Here is a 23,073-nt window from a genome sequence, read left to right as displayed (position 1 = left end):
CCCTCCCTTACGAACCAGAGCCCCTGGATGTGGTCGCCGTGAAGGGGTCGATGGTGACGGCCTCAGATGGGCGATCGGCTGTCACCCGAAACGTCAGCTTCTTCAAGAAGTTGGGGGACTCGAGAACTGAACCCCCTCTGGACCCTGGTGTCGCTGAGATACCGGAGGACGATGGGCCCCCTCTCGGTGCCCTGGCCTCTCCCGTTTGAGGGGCTGCTGCTGATGGACTGCCGGTGCCGGAGGTGAGCGGGAGGTACCCCCAGAGGGCTGGGCGAGGGAAACCCGCTTACCTCAGCGAGTATGTGTTGGTACAGTTGGAGAGTCATCCGGAGTGAGGGGACCCGGGTGGCTGACATTAAAGGGGCATGGGCTCAGGACGGGCAGTTTGTTTTTGTCATGTGATGTGTCGTGTTTAAATAATGTTGCAATTGTGTTTCCTCCTGAAAAAGGAGGAGTGTGGCGTTGCCCCGCAAGGGCTGCGCACGCGGCGGCGTGACGTTGCACGTCGCTGCGTGCAGCTTTAATAAACGGGGCGTTCCCGGAAGCCGGGAGAGCGACCGGGGAGCCCGAAGCCGACAGACGTGTGTGAGTGTGCTCTGTCGGGTTGGGGGGCTCACGGGCACGCATGGGGGCCAAGGACCAACCCCCAACAGGTGCTAATGGTGACTTTATTTTGTAAAAAGAATAAATAAACAAACATACCCTTCTTGCCGGTGCTGCGGCAGTGCTGCTCTCATGAAGTCCGTTTCCATCAATCAACATGAAAACGGACTTCCTGTCAGCAGCATAAGAACAGTCTGTTTATTTACACACAACTTAACTTGGGTGGTGGCCGTTACCTACAGGGTCAGCCTGCCACCTCCTGAGATATCGCCTCAGTCACACCCACAAGTCTGCCTCCAGGGCCTCCTTATCTAATAATGGTTGCCCTGGGTTGTTGGAATTGGCTGGTGCTTCCGCACTTATATTGACAGGAACCTGCCGGGCTATGCCTCACATAGATTTTCTGGCATCATGCAGTAGCTCTGCCACCTCTAGAACCTGCCACAGCAGGGACTGGTGGGAGATACTGTATTAACAAGCAGCCACCATTTTGATCCAGGGTCTGACTCCATGATTGGTTCTGTAATGTGGGTTGTAAAAGACATGCATTAACTGTATGTGAAGGTTGCTCACAAGCATTTTGCCTGTTCTCCTCAGGCACACATTCACTTTATTCCTACTGATCCAATTCCCACACCAAATGGCAACCAGCGAATGCACATTTTGCTGCGTGGTCCTGTGATGATGTAGATAGTCTCTATGCTGCAGAACTATTGCTACAGATTAGTTTCTTTCATTCCTTGTTATCTGTCGGAAACAGTTTTTATCATCTGCCTCCCACATTTTCCTCTGGTTACGTTTCTCCAATTGTATATAGGTCAGTTGTATGAGGTATGTTTCCTTCTATGGTTCTTGCTCTGCATCAACATTTTTAGCTGAAACGCAAGTGGTTATCCCTCCTGGTCAAACGTGTCCTGATCTCCACTGGCTCATCGTGAAACTCTATGGAAATGCAAATACAGCGCAGTAAAAAAGTGCAAACTTATCAGTCGCGAGAATAGCCTGTTAAGAAGGGAGGGGAGCGTCATTTGATAACCATTTCATTTTATGCACTAGATTAAAGAACTCGCAGTGTTATTGAATTCTGAGTAAACAACATAGAAGCACTAAACGATAGGTAAGTATGTAGGGTGTAACATTAGATAGAGGCATTGTAAACAGGCTTCAAAGCTTACTTTTTCACTAAGAAATTAATTCACACTTTGAATTTGCTTAGAAGTCACAGAAGCTGAGAGCACATTGCAAACTACACGTTCCCAGGAACATGTAGTAAGGAATGGACAGCCTTTGATGCATTCAGGGTCAGGGAGTCAAGCTCACGGGTTCTGGGGAATGGAAGTGAATGCGACATTCTTTTATAATTCTGAATGTTAGTTTATGAAACTGGTCACCTGGCAGTTTCTAAGTGCCCCCATGGCGGTTTCAAATTACCCTCTAGCATAACTTAGCCTGGGAAATGGTTCGAAGAGTTCTTAAGATGCAACATTAAAATGGTAACTTGTCCGCTGTTCAAGGCTCTGTCAGTGTCATGATCGGTAGTTCTTCCGTAAGAAACGGATGAAGATGATCAGTGGCAGATGAATAAAGATCTGCTGATCGTTTTAAATGTCTCAAATGTTTTGGCACATTGATGTGGGAATTATGGGTTGGACTGTGACATCACAGGGGAGGTTGAGGGTGTTGTGGTAAGACTTTTCTGGGACGCTATAATTTCAGAATAATGTATGTCCCGCTGTGGGGGAATTATGTGTTTTTCATTAAAAAGTTCCTAGTGGAGGACGGACTTAATGTTGCAGTTTCCAGAGCTCAACACTGAGGAGGCACCGCAGACGCTCATTTCAAAAAGGTCTGCCTTAGCCAACGCTCCCTGCGCTCAAGACGGGGACACTGGCCTTTGAAGGGAAACTCTGGGGTTGAGAGGACTGGAGAATTTCTTAAAATGGATAAGTGAGTGTAACCGTACATTAACCTGGTGGGGGAGGGATTGATTTGTATGGTGTATAGGATACACCCTCAATTGATGGAGGGCGATTGGCCATATTAGTCATAGAGTTTAGGTCCATTTACCCCATATGGAGTAAGTGTGTAGTGGCACATCTGCTTTAGAGCAGAGGGGTGCGTAGTAAGTGGAGGACATTGTTAGACAGGAGTTGCGCGTAGTGCAGGCAATTGGTATAGTTGCATCATTCGTTTCATTTACATGAATTGTGATGAAAAAAGGAGAAAAAGGCATATGCATTAGTGTAATTATTGAGTAGTAGTAGTTTGTTGTGGTGAAGCAGAGATTAGTGTTTTGTTTTGTTCATTGTAGCTGTGGAGATTACGGAAGATCCAGAGCTAAACTAACATTTAAATATCGAGAAGAAATGCATAGCGCTTGTAGTGGATATGGTTAGATGAGAGGAGGAGTCACCGAACTCCCGGTACACTAACATAGGGCATTATTGTTAAGGCGGTGGGCCTGTGGAGAGGGCCATTTGTGTACTAACTAAATTTAACAAGACAGGCTTGTGGAGAGGGCCATTGTGTATGTGTGTTAGAGTGGAGTGAGAGGGCGGGCCTGAGGAGAAGGCTAGTGTGAATGAAGTAGGGTGGACGAGTTAAGTGGTAAGTATAAGAGTGAGTGAGTGAGGGCGAATAAGGTAAATGTGTTTTTTGAGATTCAAGGGAGAAGGCGTAAGAATAAAAGGTTCATGACAGGGGAGGTTGAGGGTGTTGTGGTAAGACTTTTCTGGGATGCTATAATTTCAGAATAATGTATGTCCCGCTGTGGGGGAATTATGTGTTTTTCATTAAAAAGTTCCTAGTGGAGGACGGACTTAATGTTGCAGTTTCCAGAGCTCAACACTGAGGAGGCACTGCAGACGCTCATTTCACAACGGTCTGCCTTAGCCAACGCTCCCTGCGCTCAAGAGGGGGACACTGGCCTTTGAAAGGAAACTCTGGGGTTGAGAGGACTGGAGAATTTCTTAAAATGGATAAGTGAGTGTAACCGTACATTAACCTGGTGGGGGAGGGATTGATTTGTATGGTGTATAGGATACACCCTCAATTGGTGGAGGGCGATTGGCCATATTAGTCATAGAGTTTAGGTCCATTTACCCCATATGGAGTAAGTGTGTAGTGGCACATCTGCTTTAGAGCAGAGGGGTGCGTAGTAAGTGAAAGCACAGCGACACAAAGGGGCTCACTTGTCATCGTCGGACTTTCCCTCCTATCTCAGGTCTACTTGCAGCTAGGACTCTGAAATCTCGCAGAGGTAAGTCTTGTAGGACAAGCTGATGACCCCCAAGATTCCATGCCTCAACGCGAAACACTGACATCGGTAGCACAGTAGCCCAAACTCAGAGCTGGTCAGCCAAAGGGCAGTCCTGGGGCACTTCTGAAGGCTCTTCTTCGCAGGGTTCTGATCAGACGTCAGGAATGGATGTTCCCTCCACTCCAAGGGTCGCAGTTCCCTTGCATGCCTGCTGAAGATCGACAGCAAGACATGGTTCTTCCAGGACAGGAGCAGAAGTTGGTCACAAGGCCTCCTTCAGATGGGTCTCTGGACTCCTCATGGGTCTCACAGCTGGACAGAAGTCGTGGCTTCTTCAGGTTTCTCCAGGATCTCTCCAGAGTGGGTGCAGGGGTCCTCTTCTTATGCCAAAAGCCAGGTAAGAGCAGAAACTCCCACTAGCCAATAGCGGAACTAGCCCCACACACACCCCAGCAGACATCCAATCAGGACCACTGGCAGGAACACTCATGCATAACACTCAGACACACTGAAACCAGTTTGTGGATTGTGACCAGACAGTCCCAGCCCACATTCTGCCAGCAAACACACATAGCCCTGCTTTCCTGGGCACTGGAAATCCATATAAGGATTTCCCTGGCCTCACAGGCTAGGAAGAAGGCTAAAAGACAAGATGGCCAAAGGACAAGTGAAAAACCTTGTGGCATGTTTGGTGGCTATATTTGACCAAACAGGGTAAGCTAATGAACGCTAATAGACACTGACAAGCTGTTGTGGTCGTTTTAACCGTTAACTGGATAAATTTGGTAGCACGAAAACAACGGTTTTATAGGAGGTAGGTGATTCAACAGCATACGCAAGTCAAAAAACTGAGTATAAGATTGCTCAGACTCGACATGCAAGGAGGGCCACCCAACTATGCGTAACTCACCCTAAGGAAGAACACCCTGGCCTTAACGGGGGTACCTGTCCCTAGGTGGCGTGTGTTGTAACGACTATCTAATAGTGATAGAGGAGAGGACTAGCCCTAACCTTCTATACTAGTGACATCTGTCTAGTTGAGAGCAAATAACACACAAGAAGAATTATTCTACTAACAAATATTGAAGGCAATTCCAAATGGGTAGTTTCAGCAGTATACAGGACTGTGGATCAGATTTTGTAGCTGCCTAGACTGAATCTTAACAACCTGCAGGCAGGTCAACTGATTGTATTTCGTACTATGTATCAACTTTAATCTCGCCCGTGGGGCGCATTAGTAGAAAAATACAAGGAGTTCAAAATGGAACGGCCTAAAAACAAGGCAAGGTAAAAGACAGCCGAGAGGCTGGGGGGGCTAAAAGAGGCTCTTATAAAACCTGCTCACTCTGTCCATGTGAGTGTGCAAATGAGTGATTTTTACAACAATATCTCTTTCCTCTTCTTGGAGATATTTATTATGGTTCATTAGAGCTCTCATGACAACCGGGGTCGACCGGTTTTAATGACATCCGTGGGTTGAGCCATCTTCATCAGGACCATGATTCCAGTATCAAACCAAATAAATAAGTTCAGAATGACTGAACTCGATGGTCAAGCGTCTCCTGTTGGGGAGACAGAAGAGGGGGTGAGGGGTTGTAGAGAACAACAAGGAATTAAGAGGTTGTAGGCACATACTGCTAGCCTATGGGGGAGTGGTGGGAGTCCTGCATCAGGGTGGAGGAAAGAAAAGAGCAAACCAAATGAATTGGTAAATAGTTACAGGAAAGTTACTGGTGCCTGATCACCGGTGAAATAGAACTCATCATCAAGGGAAGGTGAGGGGTGATGGGGTAGGCTGATCACGGGGTGAGCGGGGAACCCAAACCCCCGTGGAGGCATGCTCTATCTATAATACGGTAGCCATGCGGTGCCTATGTGGGGGAACAGCGGGGAAAAAGCCCAGTTACCTCTGCACGGTGGCATTGGGAGGAGAATAGCCGCTTTTGTCTCGTGTTGAGTCAATCACGTGGCTGAAACAAGAAACATTATGGGTGGAGGTCAAATATGTTTCAAGAATCAATGCCTAGAGCTGCAGGCTGCAGATGACCCAGGAATTACCTGATTCACTTTCGCTCCTAGGGGCTCCGTTAATGCCGGCTGCTGTACAGCGTTGTACATCTCAAAAGGCGTATGCTCGGGAAAAAGCCTGCTCGCCTTTAGAAACCAGGCAAAAACGCGGTCACACTCGTGCCCTTCTGACGCAGGCGGGCGTCAAGGCAACGTGCAGAAGAGAGCGGAATGTATGTTTACTGCACATACTGCGCCAGATCGCCTCCCGAAAAATACGGTGAGCACGATCGAGCAGCTGGTTCTGGTCGAAGGCATCCCGTGTGATGCAGAGAATGTATGCATGGTTCAAAACCCATATGTGGACAGCCTGGGAAAGGGGTCGGGAGGGAAAAACAAGGAAATGGGTCCTGGGCTGGTGGAGGGGGGCCCAGGGATAGGCACTTGGTGGGTGTATCTGGAATGGACAGCTGGCAATGGGGGGCCTCCCAAAAGGTGGAGAAGGAGTGGGAGTGTAACCCAGTAGGAAGGAAGTCGGAGGACTAGGCAAGAATGCCTCTAGCAATGAAAAAGTGGCATGCGAGAGGAAAATGCAGCTATGTGATAGCACAAAGGACCTTTGGATGGAAGAGGGCAGTGATGGGACCTATGTCAGCACCGCTAGGTCATGCCATTGAATACTTTCATTGAGGTCTTGGGAACAAGTAAAGTCTAAAAATCCACATCTGTTCACGCCTGAATAAGATGTTGTGGAAGTTGCCCCCTCTTGCGGGTGGGTGATTTTCTCTATAATGGTCCATTTGAAATTGTCCGCAGTGTGTCCCTTGGCTGCAAAATGTGGTACTAGAGGAGCAGTTAGCTTGTTGGTTCGTATGCATGATCGGTGTTCAATCATGCGTGTGCGGACTGTCCTGGTGGTCATGCCTATGTATCTTAGATTACAGGGACCTGTGATCATGTAGATCACAACGTTAGAGTTGCAATTGGTGAATGTATTCTGCCTCCAGGGGGTCTGCCACCCTATATCTAGCTTGGTGGTCTTGGAGGTCTGGGTGCACATGGAGCAGTTGCCACATGGGGCATGGCCCTTGGCGGGTGATGTGTTCCAGAGGGTGCCTTGGCTGGATACAACTGTGGGTGTAGTGTGTGTGAGGGTTTTTACTATTTTGTCTCTCAGGTTAAGTCGTCTTTTTAGTGCAAACCACGGGACTGGTATATTGCTGTTCCCGTTATTCAAGATAGGCCATAGTCTCTTAACTTCCCTTTTTATTTTATTCAACAGGGGCGAATAGCTGAAGACTAATGTAAAGCCTGTGGGGTTCTCCCGTTTTGGCATGTTGTTGTAAAGTAACTGACCTGGGAATGTTTCTGGCTCTTTTGTAGGTCTCTTTAATGATCTTGTGGGGGTATCCCCTTTCTACCAGTTGGTTTTGGAGTAGTTTAGATTGTGTAGTGTAGACAGAGGTCTGTGTGCACAGCCTCTGGTACCGTAGGAACTGCCCAAAGGGGAGATTGTTTTTAAGTGCTTTGGGATGGTAACTAGAGTAGCAAAGCAGGGAACTCCTATTTGTGGTTTTCTTATAAACACACAAAACCAGGTTCCCATTGACGGCCGAAATAGCCAGATCGAGAAAGTGGGTCCTGTGCTTGTCTTTGTCTAGAGTGAACTTCAGATGCAGGTTCAGTGAGTTGAGCCAAGCATGAAATGAGACTAGTTCCTGTTCCGACCCTTTGAAGATGACAAAAGCTTCATCTATGTACCGATGCCAATTGGGCAAGGTATGGGTTGGTATCAGGGTATATGTGTTGTTGTTCGAATAGGTCAACGTAAAGGTTGGCGAGGCTGGGGGAAAAAGTGGCCCCTATCGCTGTACCTGAAATTTGTTGATAAAAAGTATTTTCAACAAGGAAATAGTTTCTAGTCAGTGCTATTTCTGCCAGTTGGTGAATGAAGTCAGGTGGTACTCCGTGTAGCTCGATGCCTGAGTGCAGTAGACCACTGAGCATCTCTAGTGTCTCCTGTTGGGTTATACGGGTATAGAGAGACTCTATATCGATCGTCACCAGCCATTCTTCTTCTGGATCGTATTGGAGTGTGTCTAATAGAATTAGCATTTTGGTGGAATCTTTTACGTAGCTGGCCATTTTGGGAATCTGATCCTTGATGAAGAAATCTACGAACTGAGATAAAGGTTCCGAAACTGAACTGATTCCGGAAACAATAGGGCGCTCTGGTGGTGGGACGATGCCCTTATGGATCTTGGGTAAGGCATACATAGCCGGGATCGGGGGTGAGGCGGGGATAAAAAGGAGGCCTTGCGGGCACTAATGTATCCCTCTACCCCGGCCTCATGGATGATTGGGGCTATGAAATCCTGAAGAGACGATGTCGGGTCTCTAGGTAATATGTGGTAGCTGTCGTTGCAAAGGAGGTTCTTGACCATGGCGATGTAGTTGGTAGTGTCCATGATGACAATGGCCCCACCCTTATAAGCTGGTTTGATTGTAATGGCGGAGTTGTTGGCTAAATCCGTCAAAGCTGAAAGTTGCAGTTTAGTGCAATTATTGTTGATGAATGGGATACTGGTTTCGAATTCCGTAATTTTCTTGAGCAGAGCTTACTCAAAAGTGACTGATTCTGCAGTGTTAGTACAATGAGGTGGAAAAAACTGCGATGGAGGGCGTTGGTCCATCACATCTCTGTCTTCGTATGTCTGGTTTGCGAAATACTGTTTGAGTCTTATTTAGCGCATGAGTTGCGTACATTCGACCCATGTTTGAAAGGGGTCGTACCGAGCTGTGGGGATGAATGATGGTCCTTTTTGTAGGATCTCTTGTTCTGCTCTGGTCGGGGAGTGCTCTGATTGGTTGACAATCAGTTAGGGAGGAGTGATGGTATTGGTCCTTGTCCTCGGCTGCGTGTGACCACTGTCGGTTGCTGGTGGTTCTGCCATCGTAAACGGTTCTGTCCTCTCCCGCGCTGGCCTAAAAAAGGAACCGCAGGAGGGGTACCTTGGTTAGTGCCACTGAATTGCACGCATCTCTTCTGCCAATTGTTGTTACCTGAGCTGTTACTGGAATTGCTGCTGGAGATATTCCAAGATCGGTTGGAACTGCCCCGTTGGAGATTCTGAAAACGTAGTTGGGCGGCATCACGTCTAGCTTGTTTGGCCTCTTCAGTGAAGTATTCCTCGCCCACATAGGGGTATACTTTCACATGGGTGAATGCTGAGAGATCTTTCTTCAGCTTGATGATCTTTCTATTCAGATTGTTATCTTTGAATTCTTTCAGTGTGGTTTCAAGGAGACTAAGTTTGGCTGAATAGATGTTGGCAGCTATTTTAGTTTTTAGTGCCTCACTTTTTTCGTTCAGCTCTCATAGTAGATCGTCTGTGACTGTTTTGGCAGTGTTAATAATGAGTACAAGCCAGTCTCCTGTACATTTATTGGCAATGAAGGACCAATCCTTTCTGAATTTCAGATTGTCCAGGAAGATGCAGGGTTCTATTCGAATGATGAGACCATTGGGTGCAGCGTGCACAGCGTGCAATGGGTTGGAACAGGAACTAGTCTCATTCCATGCTTGGCTCAACTCACTGAACCCGCATCTGAAGTTCACTCTGAACAAAGACAAGCACAGGACCCACTTTCTCGATCTGGCCATTTCGGCCGTCAATGGGAACCTTGTTTTATGTGTTTATAAGAAAACCACAGATAGGAATTCCCTGCTTTGCTACTCTAGTTACCACCCCAAAGCACTTAAGGACAATCTTCCCTTCGGGCAGTTCCTATGGTCCCGGAGGCTGTGCTCACAGACTTCTGTCTACACTACACAATCTAAACTACTCCAAAACCAACTGGTAGAAAGGGGATACCCCAACAAGATCATTAAAGAGATCTACAAAAGAGCCACAAACATTCCCAGGTCAGTTACTTTACAACAACATGCCAAACGGGAGAACCCCACAGGCTTTACAGCAGTCTTCAGCTATTCGCCCCTCTTGAATAAAATAAAAAGGGAAGTTAAGAGACTATGGCCTATCTTGAATACAGGGAACAGCAATATACTAGTCCTGTGGTTTGCACTAAAAAGACGACTTCACCTGAGAGACAAAATAGTAAAAACCCACCAGAAGTTCTTTTGTTCATGGATAAGAGACTGTCTGTCGGTACCACTTCGCCTTTTGTAAAGCACTTTGTGAAGGAATGGTGTAAAAGTAATGAGATTTGTGAGGAGAAATACTTATTGTGTGCAGATTCTAGTTTATGGAGAAACCAGGCTGTGAAACAGAATAACCGTGTCTTGTCATGGGTCTCGTAGCAGAGAGCTGGTATATGGAAGATTGGACAGGTTTATGATGGTCAGAATATGGTTGATTTTGAGTTTCTGCGCTTTAAGTATAAGCTGAAAGCGTCTGAAATTTGTCGATATAATGTTCTGCGGGACCTTTTTGTTGTACTTTTCTCGCCGTTGAATGCTACAATGCATGCCTCGCCTACAACTTTTGTTCTCTCAAGGACTGTGCCCTTGTCTGCATCTACTCTGTATGAATTAATTGCACCCGCTGCATCTAAGTTACCATCGCAGTGTGGTAGAGGGAATTGGGATTCAGATTTAGGTTGCACATTGTTGGATATTGATTGGAGCCACATATGTCAGGTCCAGATAAATACAAAGTGAATTTAGATTTGAGATATACACATCAAAGAATTACTCATTATTTATATTGGTCCCCATGGAAGATGAGAATGAGTAAATGGAGTAATGTGGACTGATGTTGGAACTGTAATAGGGAGGTGGGCACTACACTCCACATGTTGTGGTTATGTGGTAAAATACAATTATTCTGGTATGGTGTTTTCCAGAGGATGGTTTTGGTTCTAGATCTCTCTATACCCAGAGATCCACGTGTTGCTGTGTTAGGTTTACTGCCTTCAAATATTGGTTTAACTACAAGTAAACTGTTTTGGATATATAGACCTCTTTTGCTAGCCAAGAAGCAGATTTTGAAATTTTGGAAAAGTGATACCTCTCCTAACATTGATGACTGGCTGCACAGTTTGTCCCTTTTGTCCAAGAGGGAGAAACTATCCTTCAAAGCAAAAGATCAGCTTGATAAATATGAGAGGATGTGGGGTGCATTTATTGATCTCTACGCTTAAAATATTTGATCGTGTTCTAGGTTTCTTATTTTGATTTGTTTTTGTTTTTTCATTTTATTTCTTTCCTTTACCTTCTGTCACCTTACTCCCTGTATTCAGTTCCCCTCTGTTACTTCTTGAAGATTTATTTAGGAAATTATGGGTGACTAAGTATCACCTTGTGCATTTGAGATATTGTATTATGTTCTATTGCTTCTGTAAAGTTCTAAATGTATAAATAAAGTTTTGAAGAAAAAAAAAACCCTGACACACACTACACCCACGTTGTATCCAGCCAAGGCACCCTCTGGAACACATCACCCGCCAAGGGCCATGCCCCATGTGGCAACTGCTCCATGTGCACCCAGACCTTCAGGACCACCGAGATAGATATAGGGTGGCAGACCCCCTGGAGGCAGAATACATTCACCATTTGCAACTCTAAGGGTGTAATCTACATGATCACATGCCCCTGTAATCTAAAATACATAGGCATGACCACCAGGCCAGTCCGCACACGCATGATTGAACACCGATCATGCATACGAGCTAACAAGCTAACTGCTCCTCTAGTACCACATTTTGCAGCCGAGGGACACACTGCGGACAATTTCAAATGGACCATTATAGAGAAAATCACCCCACCCGCAAGAGGGGGCAACTTCCACAACATTGTATTGAGCCGTGAACAGATGTGGATTTTTAGACTTAACACTTGTTCCCAAGGCCTCAATTAAAGTATTCAGTGGCATGACCTAGCAGTGCTGACATAGGTCCCATAACTGCCCTCTTCCATCAAAAGGTCCGTTATGCCATAGCTGCATTTTCCTCTCGCATGCCACTTTTTCATTGCTAGAGGCATTCTTGCCTAGTCCTCCGGCTTCCTTCCTACTGGGTTACACTCCCACTCTTTCTCCACCTTTTGGGAGGCCCCCCATTGCCAGCTGTCCATTCCGGATACACCCACCAAGGGCCTATCCCTGGGCCCCCCTCCACCCGCCCAGGACCCATTTCCTTGTTTTTCCCTCCCCACCCCTTCCCCTGGCTGCCCATATATGGGTTTTGAACCATGCATACATTCTCTGCATCACACGGGATGCCTTCGACCAGAACCAGCTGCTCGATCGCGCTCACCGTATTTTTCGGGAGGCGATCGGGCGTAGTATATGTAGTATATGTAGTAAACATACACACCGCTCTCTTCTGCACTTTGCCTTGACGCCCACCTGCGTCAGAAGGACGCGAGCGTGACCGCATTGCTGCCTGGTTTCTAAAGGTGATCAGGCTTTTTCCTCGAGCATACGCCTATTGAGCTGTACAACGCTGTACAGCAGCCGGCATTTACGGAGCCCCTCGGAGCAAAACTGAATCGGGTAATTCCTGGGTCATCTGCAGCCTGCAGCTCTAGGCATTGATTCTTGGAACATACTTGACCTCCACCCATAATGTTTCTTGTTTCAGCCACGTGATTGACTCAACACGAGACAAGAGCGGCTCTCCTCCTCCCAATGCCACCGTGCAGAGGTAACTGGGCTTTTTCCCGCTGTTCCCCCACATAGGCACCGCATGGCTACCGTATTATAGATAGAGCATGCCTCCACCGGGGTTTGGGTTCCCAGCTCACCCCGTGATCAGCCTACCCCATCACCCCTCACCTTCCCTTGATGATGAGTTCTATTTCACCGGTGATCAGACACCAGTAACTTTCCTGTAACTATTTACCAATTCATTTGGTTTGCTCTTTTCTTTCCTCCACCTTGATGCAGGACTCCCACCACTCCCCCATAGGCTAGCAGTATGTGCCTAGAACCTCTTAATTCCTTGTTCTCTACAACCCTGCCAACCCCATCTTCTGTCTCCCCAACAGGAGACACTTGACCATCGAGTTCAGTCATTCTGAACTTACTTATTTGCTTTGATACTGGAATCACGGTCCTGATGAAGATGGCTCAACCCACGGATGCCATTGAAACCGGTCGACCCCGGTGGTCATGAGGGCTCTCATGACCCATAATAAATATCTCCAAGAAGAGGAAAGAGATATTGTTGTAAAAATCACTCATTTTCACTCTCACATGGACAGAGTGAGCAGGTTTTATAAAGGCCTTTTTTAGCCCCCAGCCTCTCGGCTGTCTTTTACCTTGCCTTGTTTTTGGGCCCTTCCATTTTGAATTGATGTTTGGTGGCTAGCCACAGTTAGTAGCCAAATGCGGTAAACTCGGTAAGGCTAAAACGAAAAGCACCAAAACATGGTAAAAAGTCACTGCTACAACCAGCTTGTCCATTTAGCACACCTAGAGTTACCAAACAATCCTTTGAGTGTTAGTCTAGGGCAAAACAAAAAGTGTACCCCATTGTACTGCATTGTAAGATGCATTGTACAATGATAAAAGTTAACACAAGTGATAACAAGTTACTAACAGTAACAAAGTCATAAGACTAAGGGAAACAATGTTTCCCAGTACTGACAGCCTGAAGGGCATGTCACTTTCCCCATAACAGATGAGCAGAAGACAGTGTAGTGAAGCTTAAGGCTTTAATGCACTGTAAAAAGTACAGGTCGGGAGCAAAAATAAAAGCAAAAGGTTTGGGGGTCCATAAAAATGGAAGTAAAGGTGCAGTAAAGAGAAGTATTTCCTAACAATCAGCATAACACTGGAAATGAGGAGAGATGGTGGTGATCCATGTGGACAGTAGGGGTAAGGTAGATGTTCAAAAGCCAAGGCGAGAGGGTAGAGCCCTAGCGGACGTTGTATGTAGAGATAGAGGTAGAGGGGAGAACAGGGCCCAATTTCACTTGGGAGTGCCGCTTCAAGAGGAAAAAGGTCAACCAACCCAGTGCCTGGTTCGTGATACCCAGGGTCTCTCAGAGCTGATTTATGAGGTTCGAATGATTGACTGTGTCAAAGCCAGAAGACGGATCGAGGAGGATAAGAACAGAGGGAGAGTTGGAATTGAGGTTTGAGTAGGAGTCGAGGTTTGAGAGCAAGTCATCAATGGTGTTCAGGAGAGCAGTTTCCGTACCTCCTGGCTGCTCTGAAGCCAGACTGGTGGTGGTAGACACAGCCAACAGATTCAGGGCCCATTTCATGGAATAATTTGCACGGAAAATAGGGGACTTGTGCGCAAAACTGCGCGCAAGCGCCTGTTCGTGATTCATGGAACATAATGCACGGGGCTTACCAGGGACATGCGAGGAATCCGCGCTGATACAACACGTAACTGCGACACCCCGAACGCCTTGCGTGAGACTCCAAGCGAAGGGCCGGCCGGGTCTGCGCAGTCACTTAAAAAGGGCGCGGAACATATGGAATGGGGAACAACAAGCGAAAATGTTCCACAGTCAACCAATCGCAACGCCCATATGCACGTATAATAACTGTATTCATGCAATTGAACAGGGCTTGCCGGCGCACAGAAAAATATGTGCAAATCCTGAAACATGTATGCCATGCGATAGCTGGCGTAAACGTCAATGCGCACACAAACAAATGCATAAAAAGCCAGCACGATCAACAAACGCACGTATACAGCTATGATGAATGTACCTTTTCTCGCAGCAGTGATCGTGGGACACCGCAGGAGGAGGAGGATGGCCAGGGCCTGGATTTTTTAACCAATGACCAGCCGTTTTGGGATGCCTGATGACCAGGTCTATGCCAGGTATATGTTTCCAGCTCATATCATCTTAGACCTGGTCACGGAGTGGGAAGATGACCTTACATCACCCACCCTGTCCTCCCAAGCACTGAGCCCCCTCCAAAAGGTGCTCAGTGTACTGCAGTTTTTGGTCACTGGGTCATTTTAGTGGACCACTGACATAGTTGGGGGCATTTCACAGCCCACGCATTTATGCTGCCTACAGCAGGTGTTTGTTTGTTTGTTTATTTATTTGTATAGCGCTCCAGACCCAGGGGTATATGGGCGCTGAAGGATATGGTTACAGGCATAGGTAAATACATTGGAACAGTTGTGCAGCAATTATACAATTTATAAAGATCGAGTTAACACAGATAGCAAACAGACAGTGTGATATGTCGTTATACATTTAAATAATAGGTACACAAAGATACGGGGGCTGTAGAAGCTAATATCAATAGATGCAGGGTGGTGGTGGGTGAGTGCTGGTATGTATGTGAGGTGTCCCGAAGGACCTGAGGTGGTGGTAGTTATTTATTTAGTAGCCAGGTGATGATCTGGGTTCTGAAAGGTTGAAAGGTGGGGATGAATTTTTTGTCCAGTGGAAGTGTATTCCAGATACAATGTTGGCAATAATAACTGCATGCGCCTCAGTCCGCAGGCACATCTACATGCCCAGAACACCTGCAGAAAGGCAGGCCGTGGCCCAGGAGTTTTATGGGGTGGCGCACTTCCTTAAAGTGCTTGGTGCCATCATTGCACCCATGTTGCTTTACGTCCACCTAGGGCTACAGAGCACATTTTTCACAATCGTAAACACTGTCATTCAATCAACGTGCAGGTTGTATGTGTTGCCAAGGGCATCATTACTTCTGTATATGCTAACTATCCAGGGTCCACCCATGATAGTTACATATTTTTGAATGTCACCCCTACACCGGGCCCTGGAAGCTGGGAGGCATGGCAACAGATTGCTCATTCCCGAGTATAAATGGCCCTGCATATGCATGCATGTCACACACAGACAGATGCACACCAACGACCAACATTTTCCCCTCTCCAGGGGACAGTGCCTACCCTCTGAGCACCTACATGATGCCGCCAATACGGAACCCCGCCACACCTGCCCAGGTAAGATACAACACAGCCCATATTGCAACTCCGGCCTTAGTGGAGTGCACATTCGGAGTGCTGAAGTCGCATTTCCGCTCCCTTGACCACTCCGGTGGTGAGTTGCTATATGCACCACCAGTAGTGTGTAGGATCATTGTGGCAGCATATGTCCTACACAATGTTGCAACACAGCGTGGCGTACCGGTGGACATGGTGGTTCCCCCACATCCGCAACCGCATGCACGCTTCTTGCGTATGGCTGGGCAAAGGACACATGGAGAGGCTGCCCGTACCCAGCTTGAGGCTACTTTTTTCACCTAAACCCCATCCCCTGTGGTGTGCATCCGACCATTCCACATGCCATTCAATGATGACAATGGGCCAATCAACAGTGCCCACCAAATCACCCTGAGCATGTGCCCCTGGAAATGCAAAATTGTGTGCATCCCTTATAACTTAAGACATTCCTCTCTTACCACCACAAGTAACACAATGACACCACTAACAACATGGCAAACCCTCAAGTAACTAACCTCTCTGTCACTCAACTCATCCCATTTCTCATGTACATTTTAAATTATACTGTATCACGTTATGGCACGTCATGCTAAAGTATATTATGAAATGCCTGATGCACAGGGCAAGTTTCTGAAACAGCTCAAGTATGGATGGAATAAGGGGTGAAAAAGAACCCTCGTACAGAGCCCTACAATCACTGAAACCATAAGTCACTCAAGGCCGGCTCAGTGCATGTCACACAATCAACAGTGGTGGCAACAGTGATTATGTTTTATGATGAAGTGAGGGGAAATACTGACCTCACAGGCTGCGCTCTACCATCCTGTTGTCTTTATCTATGTTGTAAATTCATAACTTTGAGTGCCCAAGGGGAAAAAATGAGATTCATCTAACAATGTCGTTTCTGTTTTTTTCTTTTTTTTTTCTGTGTTTGTTTTCTCCACCATACCCCTGCCATCCCCCCCCCCCCCCCCCCCTCTGGCCCTTTTTGTCTCCCCACCCTCCACCTTAGAAAAAATAACTTTCACAATGTTCTAAACCAAGTTATTGACTAATGACTGTGACACAATTTTCATGAATATTACTTAGTTATACGCCCTGAGGGCGACCTTTTGTTGGGTTGAAACACGTGTAGGCGGAGTGACGTTTGTGTTATTTACATCTACTAATTTGTATGTTGAATTTTACTTTAAAACTCTTCTGGAATATTCAATGTCAACCTTTATGATTGATTATACAGCAAGTATCTAATGCCAATATGTATGAACAATAATACAGAAGTATAAATACTTACCTTGAGTCAAGTATTCTTTCCACTATCCTATTGAGTTGATTACATACTATGAACCAATTGAATGGTTAAATGTATAAAGACAACAGGATGGTAGAGCACAGCCTGTGAGGTCAGTATTTCCTCTCACTTGATTAATGTATAGGCGGTAGTGGAAAACCGCCTAACTCACCACACTGCTGCAGCCAGTCCTCAATTTATGTGCATATTAGACTCCATTTTTCCTTTTGATGTGCGCATACCCACCTAGGGGCTCTTCTTGTTTCCACAAACCATAATATTCATCATGTTTTATGATGAAGCTACAGTTTCATCAAGTGCATGAATGTGTCACCATGCATGGAGTGAGTACAGGGTGGAACAGACAGACACCGTACAGGCATGGTGCAATCAGAAGAAGCAAGTGCACAGACATTTACAGGGGTGTGGATTTCGGAGGGTGAGAACAAGTTCAGGGGTGGTGCAGGTGCGTCCTGTCAGTAGATGCTTGGGTGAGTGCAGAGAGATGCAACACTCTAGGGTCATTTCCCAAGTGCAGTGATGATAACACTGGTCCAGGTCCCAGAGGCAACTGCCCAAAAAATTGCTGGGGGTGACAGGGGCGTGTGAGACCTTGAGGTACATCAAGCAGTCAGTCATCGAGCAGCAAGGAAAAAAGTATGGAGAGAGTGAGATAGCAGAGGTATTGCTTAGAAGGGAAGAGGGATAGAGAAGGAAGAGTAGAAGAGGTAACTCCTGAGGAGTTTCAGGAACTGAATGATATGAGGCCCCAAACAGAGGGTGGCAGGAAGGGTATGCCAAAGGGCGGCCCCTGCTGACGATAAATCTCCCTCTAAAAACAAATGCATCCAGAACTGGCTCACCTGAAGAAGGTTGGAGTAAGATGATGATCTGGCTCTGGATGGACATCATTGAGGTAAGCATATTTGCAGATAGGTAGTACACAGGCCCCACACAGGCCTATGCAAAATGCATACTTACTAGGAATAAACCCTTTCAGCCACGGCTAGCCAGTGGAGGAAAATCTGTGGCAGAAAGATGTGGTCCCTGGTCTTGAGGCCAAGCATAATCTGTGTGGTCTTGTTCTGAATGAGTCAGAGAGGGTGTGTATTAGAAGCATGGAGTCTGAGCAAGAGGCAATTGCAGTAGTGCTGCCTAGCTCAAATCTGGGATGTGGAGACAGTGACCTGCTGGGGGAAAGTGAAAAAGGGTGCAGTACCTCAGAGGAGGCGTAGCAGATAGTCGTACTTCAAAGAGATGACTGAAATGGGACACCAGAAGGAGAGTGTTGTGTTGAACATGACCACAAACATTAATATCTGTGCAGGTGGTTGTGGCTGTACGGCCAAGTGAGTCTGGTCACAGAGAAAGTGGGAAAGCTGGTTCTGGGACCACAATGTAAATGAACCCAATCCTGCTGGAGTCAAGGCAGCGGTTCTTTAGAGCACACTATAACTGAATCGTGGACAGACAGTCAAATATGATTGATGAAGATGAGGCGGCTGATGGACGCCACTAATAAAGTACTATGTCATCAACATAACACTTGAATCCATAGGTGAAAGTGATAATCACACGTGCAAATTCAGCCATGTACACGTCGGATCACCAGGTGGACAGCTCACATCCATGTTTTGCGCCACAGTTTGAAAGAGCCATAGAAGAATGAAAGCTTTAGATGTCCACGTGGGATGGGTGGGCAGAAAGTAATGACGTGATCCATAACATTGCTTGATCCGTGAACCATGTTCACCATACACACAGTAGTGTACACAAGCTTCATTGGTGTATTACAACTAAGCTGCTGTTTAAAACTGTAACCTTACATAACGATCAATGTAAAAGAACATCTTATATGTACCCTTGTAATGCAGTTCACACTTCAATGTCCGAACATGAAATACCCATCATCGCCAGACGTAAGGATCTGCAGAGAAAGTAAAACATTAAATATTTTCATGTCACACATAAATGCATAAAAATATTTAAATACACACGGGCACCCCTCAGTGAAATGAAACGCATGCAAACCACAAGTCCCTATTCAGCCAGTAACATGTGTCTCTGCACACGTGCAGTCAAATCTGTACACTGCATGCAATTCAAACCCCCAATACAAACACACTTGCACCCAACAATTCCTCACACACTTCTTCCACCCATCATTCACATGCAGCAAATGTGGAAGCAACACATCCCCAATCATTACACGTTGTCACATACACAATGCACACTGCATTCCACATGCTGCATGAAACTGTGAAGACAGCACACAATCCAAAAAGGTACACTAAACAAAACATGGGACACCCTCCAAACAATAATCATGTCTGGATAAGGCAGACCATCACCTGCGTATCATTAGGACATTGCACTACACACAGTCATGGAAGCACATTACCAATTAACACATGTGTTGCGCATTGCTCAAGCATACATCCAATATCCAAAAAAGCTTGCAAGGGCACACAGGACAACAGGCTGGGGAGAGGTGAATGTAGACAATCGTTCACTAACACACATCAATCAAACAATCTAAACTTCCAAGAAATCATGAAAATCACTGGAAGGGGAGACGAGGCCACAATGCCTTGTGAGTGTTTACAAAGTGAAAGTCTACAGGTGATGTCGTTAAGGCTAAAGCTTGGGATTAGTGCTTTGAGAACATCTTGGGCATAAAATGAAAGAAAAAATACACTAATGGAAGTGATTAGTCACATGTCGATGCTGATCGTGAGCAACTACACCACATTCACAGTACTTCACATGATACATGTGTGTGGTCAGGGCACCAAGGACACATAAGACACATGGACATGATACATGCTACTGCAGCAATAGCACGGAATACAGTGGGAGATAGAAGTGGAGAAGAGAAAGTACTACATGTTCAATGTGACCCTAAGGAGTACTTGCTCAATGTGCAGGGGGAGAGTGAGTCTACTACACAGAAGGAATCACGCATAACAAATGTACTGACCAGCATCCCTTCCAATACCCAAGTGCTTCACACACAGGGATTAGTTGCCTGAGGAATGCATGAGTACAGAAGGGTAGTGTATCACCAGGATGCGTTGAAGACAGTACCAGGACACAGACATTCCTGTGGGTGTTATAGCGGTATTACAAAGTCTGAGAGCCTGAGAAGCATTCATATTGCAGGAGAGACCATGCCCCAGGCCATGAGTCAAATGACAAGTCACGCATACACAATCTGGGTAAGCTGGAGGGGTTGCAGGGTAGAACAAGGAACACTCAGGAGTGGAATATTGCAGTAGTGAGGCATGGAGAGTACCACAGCACGTGTGACATAGCACCTCTGCATGATGTTGTGGAAGAGTACATTAACTGTGTGCATCAAGAGCTGCAAGTCGGACTCCTTCACAATGTCACAAATATGTGGCAATAAGGGAAGTGGGTAGTCGGAGATGAATCAAAGATTCCTGCCTTGGCATGAGTGTGCAGGGATTGAGCCCATGTAGGAAGGAATGAGTCAATCCCAGAAGTAGGCTGCAGTGGAGCCAATTGTGACAATTTCGTAAATGGCGCACAAGCCAAGGTCATTTGTAGTGCACCAGTCCTGGATGGCTGTGAGACAGACATGGTGAATAAGGGTGCAAGTGTGTCACTACGAACAGTGCTGAAGAGTAGTCTGTCCGCATCATAGAACATGAATCACTTCAACAGTGATTCAAATATGCGTTGCAGCAGGCACATGTATATGTCAAAGATGCATGGGAAAGCAATGGACACGTGCATGATGCCACAAGTGGCGGCTGAAGTATGGTAAAAGAAATGACACAGAATGGGGTATCTATGCAATTGATATTTCTGGAATGACCTAAGCAAGTCCACTGTCCTTTCATGGAGCAACAAAATGAGGATGGAATGTATCACTGTTTGAAAAGCATATGAGACATCAAGGATGTGGAGGACTGCAGGGCATTATGAATTCATGTGACCCCTGTAGACCAGTGTCTGTTGCTCAATCCACACTGGTGTCCATATACATCCCCAGGAATGCCCTCACGGGCGTACATTTGTGTGCGGACCAACTTGGCAAGCAGTTTCCCCTAGAAGGTGTACAAAGCTATTCCCCAGTATGTTGGTGGTCATGAAGGCTGTTCATATGTTATAGTAAGGATGGTGTACACAAGTGAGTGCCTGATGGAGGATGGAAACTAAACACCAGGAAATTAGTGTGCAAAGATCACCAAGACCATTTGACGGAGAGATGTTGCCAATGATGGTTCTGTACGAGCAGCGGGACACCAATAGGGATGACACCTTCATGGACTTGTCAACTCTGTCGACTACTTCAGGGGAGACATGACTGACTGAGGAGAATGAATAATGATGGTGGTGTCATGATTGGACTTGATCAATGAAAGAAAATATGCATACAATACACAGTGCACAAGCAACACATTGTGCCACAGGGTGAATGGGAATGTATAGTGAATCGTCCAGGAGTACAGTGTCCCATGACCGAGAGAGGGAGAACAAGTAACACAGAGCAGGAAAGAGTGATCTAGGAGTACAAGGCCTGGTCTTCTGTTGTACAAGGACATGCTGCACATCACAGAGGACATATAAGACTATGAACACATGCATCAAACATGCACACCAATGATGCATGCTCAACATGCAAGACAGTGCAATAGCTTACCCGCTGACTGTGCCTGGATGGTGTGAATCCCACATCACCTTCACCGGGAACTGTATTTCCTAATTTTGTACAGGACGGATAGTGTCTGGTGGAGGTCAAGGGAGCATGGACTTGAAATGGTGCACAGTGTCTTCCCCTGGAACAACAGTCAACACCACATCCCAGATTACTGAAACAACATGGGAGAACACATTAAAACAACCATTGTGAAGTACCATTTTGTATTTTTTTATTATTTATATTGTGCGCCGAACCCTGAGGTAATTGGGCGCTGGACAACTTAGTAGTTACATACATATATAAATGGAAACAGAAACAGTGTCGTGTGTGGCGACCAATGGTTACAAGTAGGTCGGGTACAGGATACATTTACATTATAGCATATGCAAAATTACAAGCAGTCGAACAGAGGTAGTCGTAACCATGAGTGGCACAGCTCACACATGCAATGGAACACAAAACCAACAATTACCTGCACATGCCATCCTGTGCACCACCATGCAAACACGCTAGTTGACTTCACTAGGCATGCCTGAATGTACACCACTGCACGCATGTAGTCCTTGAGGAGTTAATGGCACACCGCGAGGGAAATCAAGAACAAAAAAAAGAAAACACAACCAGGAAAGAGCAAAACAAAACATGCTATGCCAAATTCTGGCCTAGGAAGGTGTAGAAAAATTAAAATATTAAAACAAGAATAAAAATGGCCCTCTTGGACTGGGGGGCCTATCCAGGAGGGGGGAGGGGCAGGGTGCACTTCAACTCCCACATGGGTGGATGTTGGAGAAAAATAAAACCCTCCATGGGCTCATTGACCGTATGACTACCTTGGATTGGGAGGCATGTCTCTGATGTGGCCACCTTCCTGGGTAGAATCAGAAGGTGGTTGTGGAAAGGGAGGTGAACCATGTAGTCCCCTGGCCTGCTCCTCACTGGCAGCAGCCAGGCGGGACACAGATGAATGCATCTGCAACATGAAGCCTCAGAGGTCCTCATGCAACACCTCACAGGATGCATGGATTTCCTCCAAGATGGTCTGCCTCAATAGTTACATCTCCTGCTGGTACTGTTGTTAGGGAGAATTCTCTGTTTAGGCTGAATTTCCTAAGCTAGTGAGTCCCCCAGCAGCTTTGCTGGATTTTTGGGGTTTATTTTTCTTCTCCTGCCAAGAGTGAGACTCTTTTACCCTCACTCTTGGACATGATTTGAGTGTGTTTCTTTGAATCTAGATGTGTTTAATGGGCTATGGGGTCTTTTACTCCATAGGGTTTCATGTGTTTTTGTGATGTGTATTACACAGCACCCTCCGTGCAGTAACACAGGGGTGTC

At 46.3% G+C, this 23,073-nt stretch overlaps 1 protein-coding gene across 1 annotated transcript in view; it reads left to right on the top strand.

Annotated features, from left to right (window-relative positions):
* The window catches only part of DNAH6 (dynein axonemal heavy chain 6), a 3,423,448-nt gene that overhangs the window by 1,239,788 nt on the left and 2,160,587 nt on the right, over positions 1-23,073 (top strand). The window lies entirely within an intron of this gene.

Source organism: Ambystoma mexicanum, chromosome 6p (genome assembly GCF_040938575.1).
Source record: "Ambystoma mexicanum isolate Mex_15411 chromosome 6p, UKY_AmexF1_1, whole genome shotgun sequence".
Classification (NCBI taxonomy): Eukaryota; Metazoa; Chordata; class Amphibia; order Caudata; family Ambystomatidae; genus Ambystoma; species Ambystoma mexicanum.
Note: the sequence above shows the minus strand (reverse complement) of the source record. Positions and strands in the feature narration are given on the sequence as shown.